This window comes from Aegilops tauschii, chromosome 6 (genome assembly GCF_002575655.3).
Source record: "Aegilops tauschii subsp. strangulata cultivar AL8/78 chromosome 6, Aet v6.0, whole genome shotgun sequence".
Taxonomy (NCBI): domain Eukaryota; kingdom Viridiplantae; phylum Streptophyta; class Magnoliopsida; order Poales; family Poaceae; genus Aegilops; species Aegilops tauschii.
In genome coordinates, this window is record NC_053040.3 from 11399430 (window position 1) to 11407492 (window position 8063).

An 8063-nucleotide genomic window follows, 5' to 3' on the forward strand; every position below is an offset into this window, starting at 1 on the left:
CTCAGTCGACTGAGACCTAGACACACCCTTAACTTTTTTAGGGGAAATCTTTAACTTATATTTGGCATGTAAATTTCCAGCAGGCATACAGCACCACTTTCGTTCATTTTTGTTTTCATTTTTTCTTGCATCTTTTTGGTAAACGTTTAGATCCGAGTTGACTGGCCGAAACTTCGGCGGGCGTGCTGGCTTCACACGTCCACCACGCAGAACCGTTCTGTGCAAGACACATGTTGTGGTGCGTCTGCATGAATCGCCCTTTTCCCGTACATTATCTCTTCCTTTCTCCTTGTCCCCCAGGCCACACAATGCCGCTGCCCTTTTCTTCCACCTCCAGACATGCATTTTCTCTTCAAAAGATGACAGGGGCGGCGAGCGATGCCGTGGCCGATGCTTCAAGCGAGGTGGCCGTAGACGAATTTGGGCGTGAAGGTGTGGCAACCGCTGGGTGTTAGAGCTGCAACCACCCGTCAGAGATTCTACCACCGATGGCGGAAGGTGATACAACCACCTGTCGGTGGAGTTGCGTCCATCTGCGTCTAACGACGGAGAGCTTCATCCGTGCACACAGCACGGCGCGACAGGGTCTCCGACCATGGGAGCGCAACCATCCCCCCCCTCAGCACCGTTCCTGTCAACGGTGACAACTTGTGCAATCAGCAACCACCAGTGCTGGAGACGGTGGCGACAAGTGTTGGAGATCCGGCGAGATTTTTTTTTTTGGAACCAGCTCTAAATTTTCTACCAACGTCTTCGGTTTTTGTTGGAATCAACCTAGATTCTGCTATCACGTTATTTTTGCTGGAAGCAGTGTACCAATTTGTACCACCATCTTCGATTTTTGCTGGAACTAACCAAATTTTGCAACCTTTTTTTGTTGGAACCATTTTGTACCACATTTGCTACAACTGTTTCTGCACTGTTATTTGTTACATCCATTTTTATGAGGTTGCCGATACACACGACTATGATTTTTTTGTTGCAACCATTATAGATTTTTGCTACTACCGGCGAAGCCCCAAGCTGGGACAAAAAGTTGTTTTTGCTGCATCGATTAGAGTGTTTCTACCACAGCGATGGTGAGCCCTGGTTTTTGTTGCAACCGACAACCGTAAAAGATTCCATCAACAAGATTTTTTCCTACGATGGAAGCCATGGTTGTTAGATTTCCTCGACAGCGAGCTCGGCGGGGACTTTTTTGCTTACCGGCGAGCTGTGCCGGCATGCCACGACGGCGAGGCGACAAGCGGCGCAATGGGAGCTGCAAGTGGGAGACTGCATGGGGCGACGAGCAAGCAGGAACTAGGGTAACTTCCGCGAGCAAGAAGAGATCTTGTGCGCGAGAGGTAGAGGTCTAATGGGCGGTTATGAACGCACGTATCATGCGGCTGCACTACGCTGCGTGGCGACCGGTGCCTATCATCGCCCAATCTTTTTTGTGCATGGTTTCTTTACGATGTGCGACACTTCAACTCGTTGCCCACTCCTTCCCACCACCCCTACTGCTCAGACTCGCTCTATCCTCTCTTGTCTCGCCAGGAAAGAAATCATGCCAAGCGTCCATCTACTGCTATCAGTCACCTCATGTACTCGAAATCATGCCCCTACATCTCGTCCGCATACCCCAGTCCGGTCCATCATTACTTGGTGGAAGGTCCACGAAACCTGTCTTCATCACATGTCTACCACGATCCTCGCGTCCCATCGGCTGCACGGGCATTGTCGTCCGTAGTAACGCATGAGCATGTAGCTAGTATAATTTATTATATATGCATTATCGAGCCAGCTGAAGCAGATTAGACAAGCTCATTTCTACATAGGCACGTGACACCAGCATCTCGTGTCAGCCCAACGACAATCTTGCAAAAATTGGCACACTCAACTAAGTCGTGTTTTCTTCATCCCACAATCAATCGTCGTTAGACCAAAACACAACACGCATTATGTTATAAGCTACTCCTTCCGTCCCTTTTTTTGGCACTAAAAAACGTCTTACATTACCGGATGGAGGGAGTAGATTTTGCTTGTTAGATTGATCGGTCGGAGACAAATATGTGATGATGGTTAGTTAGTTAGGCTGTCATGGGCCTCTTGGTCACATGTCCACTGAATGTTTGCTTGGATTTGATTAACTGATGGCTTGTTCAGCATCGCAATGTCGTCCAGTACAGGCTTCTTTTTTTTGGAATCTCGTCGTCTAGTACAGGCTGGGACAATAACGCTGATCTTCCCTCTATTCTTTTTTTCTTTTCTTGGCAAACATAACGCTGATCGTGGAAGAGCTTTATTTTTTTTGAGACAATCTGATCGTGGAAGAGCTGCTAGTCTCTTTAGTTGTGGGCCTGTTGGGCTATAATAGGGCCTATGGTGCTCGCGCTCGGTCCACAGACGGAGCTTTGGGTTGCTATTTCTCAAATACCACATCGCCTTATGGAGACTCGCCAAGCATTCTGTCCCCACAGCAGCGCTACTCCACCATCGAAATATGTCAACCTCACGAGCTTGCTGTCTTTGTGGGGCTGTTGACACCTGGCGCCATGCCCTTGTAGATTGCTCGGTCTCCAGGAGCACCTGGGCACTGTCTTCAGAGGCGATCCTTGATAAGATGAGCACATGCATTGAGGAAAACGCAAATAGATGGTTGTTCGTCATGCACGAAGCGCTCAACCAAGTTGATTTCCTTGTCTTCGTCGTCACCCTATGGGCGCTATGGGGCGCCCGAAGGAAGGCAATACACGAGGATATCTTTCAGACACCTTATGCCATCAATGGGTTTGTAAATTCCTACATAGCAGATCTCAAGGCTATCCAGAAGCCGAATGTCGTTGGTGTTAGGGTGCCACAACCTCGAATTAATCACTGGATTGCACCGCCATTGGGGATGGTCAAAATCAATGTAGATGCCGCAGTAGGCCGGGCGCGGGGTGCAGCGGGAGCAATCTGTAGAGACCAAGACGGAGTCTTCTTGGGAGCTTCGGCGGTGGTTTTCTCCCATCTCTCAGACCCCGGCAACATGGAGATGCTCGCAATCAGGGAGGCTTTGGCATTGGCAGATGACATATATGTCAGGAGGGTACATGTTGCTTCGGATTGTAAAGTGGCCGTCGACGACATCCAACAGCAAAACAAAGGAAGCTACGGGGCAATTGCACATGAAATCATACAACATAGGTCTGAATTTGAGGCTTGTAATATACTTCATGAATTTAGGAGCTCGAATATCGAGACTCACAAACTAGCAAAGCACGCTTTATCTCTCGGGGTTGGCCGCCATGTTTGGTTAGGCCAGCCCAACGATCTTGATTTCGTCCCTGTAAACATTGTGACGACGTAATAAAGCTTTGCAGTTTGTCTCAAAAAAAAAATACCACATCGCCTGCTTCCGTGCATGCTTTTAGTACCACATCGCCTGAGGAAAGGGAACATGAGCTGCTTATATACCGGCGTACGCACCTGGTAGTCACCGCATGGGACATTTGGTTAACAAAATCAAAATTCATATAGAATTAAGATTTCTCCTTAGGCATGCTTTGTTTCGGCCATTAGCTTGGTTGTCTCATTACATGCATGTTAAACACTCCGACATAGAGTGCTTGCATTTTTTTTTCAAACTTCAATATAATTACCTAATCTTGCATTTTTGTTGGAACATTTTCTACCACTTTTGCTACAACTGTTTTTTGGGTTTTGCTAATACCGGTGCTGTCATTTGCTACATCCATTTTTTATGAGGTTGCCGATACCCGCGACTCTGTTTTTTTGTTGCAACCATTGTCGATTTTTGCTACTACCGGCGAAACCCCTAGCTGGGACAAGAAGTTGTTTTATGCTGCATCGACTCGAGCGTTTCTACCACGGCGACGGTGAGCCCTGGTTTTTGTTGCAACCGACAACCGCTAAAGATTCCACCAACAAGAAATTTTTTCTTCGATCGAAGCTGCATCCGGTTGTTAGGTTTCCTCGACAGTGACCTCAGCGGTGACTGTTTTTTACTTGCCGGCGCAGCTCGGCGACAGCGAGCGGACAAGCAGCGCAACGGGAGCTGCAAGTGGGAGACTGCGTGGGGCTACGAGCAAGTAGGAACTAGGGGGACTGGCGTGAGCAAGAAGAGATCCCGTGCGCGAGAGGTAGCGGCTTAATGGGCGGTTATGAACGTACGTATCGTGCGGCTGCGCTGCATGGTGACCTTTTTTCTTTTCTTGGCAAACATGACGCTGATCGTGGAAGAGCTGCTAGTCTCTTTAGTTGCCGGCCTGTCTCGCTCGGTCCGCAGGGGCTGAGCTTTCGGTTGCTATTTCTTGAATAGTACTCCTTCCGTCTCAAAATAAGTAACTCGACTGTGTACTATTTTTAGAACAAACTTAATACTAAATCAAGACATTTATTTTGGGACGGAGTGAGTAAAAAATAAAGGTTTCGGCTGCTCCCGTGCGTGCTTTTAGTACCACATTGCTTAAAGAAAGAAAACGTGAGCTGCTTATATACCGGCCAACGGAAATGATTGTCACAGCATAGGACATGTGGTTAGCCAAATCAAAATTCATATATAGAATTAAGATAAGATTTCTCCTTAGGCATGCTTGCTTGGGCCATTAGCTTGGTTGTCTTACTACATGCCTGTTAGTTAACAACTCCGACATGGAGTGCTTGCATTTTTTTTACTCGCCCGCACAAATCTACTTTCAAACCGTGAAATCTCAAATGTACCTAATTTGGCCCATTTATCAGTTTTTGGAGTGCTTGCTTTTTTCGCACCTTTTCGCATCATCAATAATAATTACCAAATTTGGCCCATTTATTCAGAGAAGTTCTTACGGATTGCAGGGACTAGAGAGCTATTTATTCTCCGGCGCAACCGGGGCATCTATTTATTTTCCAACCATCAAATCATAGATCTACCTAATTTAGCCCATTTACCCGAGGACGTGTTTGAGAACTCGACACCTATTTATCCCCCCTGCAACCATGGCATCTATTTCCTTACCGTCAATTCCATATAAACATGGAGTGACTTGCTTTTTGGCACTTTTATCTATTTTTCTCTGGAAAAGACAGTTACAAGGTGACACTACCTTCAGAGAGTTTTTTTTTCACGCTTCTATTTATTTTTGGAGTGCTTGCCTTTTTTCACACATCTATATATTTTTCTTTGAAAAAGATAGTCCGAGCCAAACCTCGCAAGGACTCGCCGACGACAGGGAAGAAAATTCTCAACGGCGCTGCAGTCGCCCCGAGAGAAAAAAACCTAACATGAGGGGATAATTTGTTTATGCGCTTTCTTCTGAATCCGTTTCAGCGCCTGATCCACCGGTTATAGGTGTTTCTATATGCAACGTACAACCCTCCCCCCCCCCCCCCCTCCCATCAATGTTTTGTGTGCCGGCCCAATAAGAGTTTTCGAGACGAAATTTTGTCGCTGGTTTTGGAAAGCTTCTAGAAGCTTTTAGGCTGGTTTTGTGAAGCTTTCAACCATATTTTCTTTTATGCACCATTTTTTTCCATTTTCCATTTTTTGTTAAAATGCGTCAAATTTGTTCAGATTTGCGCTATTTTTTCCCAAAATTCATGAATATTGGTCAATTCCATTTTTAAAAAATAAATGAACTCTTAAATCATTTTGTTAACCATTTTTCCTCGAATTCGCGAACCTTTTTGAATTTGATTTTTGTTTTCAAATTGATGGACTTGTCCCAAGTCATGAAAAAATCATTTTTGTGAACTTTTTTGCTTCAAATTCATGATTTTTTTCAAATTCATGATCTTTTTCCTGCAAAAATGTAATGTTTTTTTCCAAAATGAACTTTTTGGATTATTTAAACGATTTTTACATTGTTAACCTTTTTTCAAACAGGTAAACTTTTTCAAAATGTTAATTTTCTGATTTGTCAACTTTTTCGGAATTCATAAGCATTTTCGAGCCCGCTAAAGCAGATTAGACAAGCCCATTTCTCCATAGGCACATTAGACCACCATCTCCTGTCAGCCCAATGACAATCCTGCAAAAATACTAGTGGCATGCTCAACCAAGTCGTGTTTTTTTCAGCCCACAATCAATCGTCTTTAGACCAAAACACAACATGCATCATGTTATATGCTAGATTTTGCTTGTTAGATCGATCGGTCGGAGACGAATATGTGATGATGGTTAGTTGGTTAGGCTGTCATGGGCCTCTCGGTCACATGTCTACTGAATGCTAGCTTGGATATGATTAACTGTTGGCTTGTTCAGCATCGCAATGTCGTCCAGTACAGGCTAGGACAATAACGTTGCTCTTCCCTCTTATTTTTTCTTTTTTTTCTCGTGGAAGAGCTGCTATAGTCTCTTTAGTTGTCGGCCTGTTGGGCTATAAGAGGGCCTAGATTATGGCGCTCGCGCTCGGTCCGTAGGCTGAGCTTTCGGTTGCTATTTTTCAAATACCACATGGCCTGCTCCGGTCCATGCTTTTAGTACCACATCGCCTGAGGAAAGGGAATATGAGCGGACGCGGCTAATGTGCACCCGAGCTCAAATGAGCTCGGGTGAACAGTAAAATCAATTTTTTTTTGAAAAAAAATCAAAAAATTCCAATTTTTTTTAGAGAAACATTGACAAAAGTTCTAAGTGCCTGCAAAAATTCGTCATGAAATCACATTCCTAGAAGGCGTGGCAAAAAAAAAACAAAAACAATACTCTGAAAAAGCTACTTTCAAACGCATTTTGAAGCACTGAATTTGTTTTTTTTGCCACGCCTTACAGGAATGTGATTTCATGATGAACTTTTGTAGGCACTTAGAACTTTTGTCAATGTTTCTCTAAAAAAAATTGGAATTTTTTAAATATTTTTTGATTTTACTGTTCATGCGGGAGCATATGAGCTCGGGTGCAGAATGGACTTTTCGAACATGAGCTGCTTATATACCGGCCTACGGACATTGTTGTCACCGCATGGGACATGTGGTTAGCAAAATCAAAATTCATATAGAATTAAGATTTCTCGTTAGGCATGCTTGTTTCGGCCATTAGCTTAATTGTGTCATTACATGCCATGTTAACCACTCCGACATGGAGTGCTTGCATTTTTTTTTCAATCGCCCACGCAAATCTTACCTCATCGTGATGACATTTTTTCCTGCCAATTCTTTTTGCTGTTTCTCAATATTACTTTCATGACTTAGCACCAATGATAAAAGTGTTTAACTTCTTGAAGGAGGGCTCATGATGCGTAAGGTCTGCAATGTCTGCAAAAATCCCTTTAGGGATGGTTTATCCCATGCAGTAGAACTCGGGCTCTTCTTGAGGGAGGGATTCAAAAAAATTGTGGTAACAATGTTTATCATTCCATTCTAACCATTTTCTGAATTCTTGTACTATGCAGACTATTAATTATTAATTGCATTATTCTTAATTGTTACATAGTGTATCTCATGCAACATAAGGGTCCAATTCAATAATTTAATTGATGAATGTTTCAACTTTTCAGATGGTCAAGGACAATCGTACAAAATTGACATTTGTAAACAAAAGGATAAAACCATCGTTCTATGAGGTCAGCTTGCGGGAATTCCTGAAGGGAAATACTCCCTCCGTTCAAGAATATAAGGTGTATTGGTTTCCGTGCAAGTCAACCATTTGAAAGTTTGACCAAGATTATTGAACAAATTAGAAACATCTGCAATACCTAATAGATAAAATATGAAACTACCTTTCATGACCGATCAGATGATATAAATTTCATATTGTGAATGTTGATATATTTTTCTAAAACCTTGGTCAAACTTGCACTTGTTTGACTTTTGAAAAAACAAATACACCTTATATAAAGGAAAGGAGGGAGTAGATGACTAAGGGTTGACATAGAGTGCTCATCACGATGAGGAACAAAAGGAACAACAACTTCCAGATAATGGTTGTTGTAGATCTTATTTAGAAATAAGGTCCAAGTCAAATATCTTCAAGCCGATGAACTCTTAGTTACTTAGTTAAGATGCATGTGATACTTAGATGTTGGTTTGTTACCTGGAACAAATTTGAGGTGTTAGTAGTTGTTATGAAGAGTACTAATTACCTAGTGAACTTGCATGCC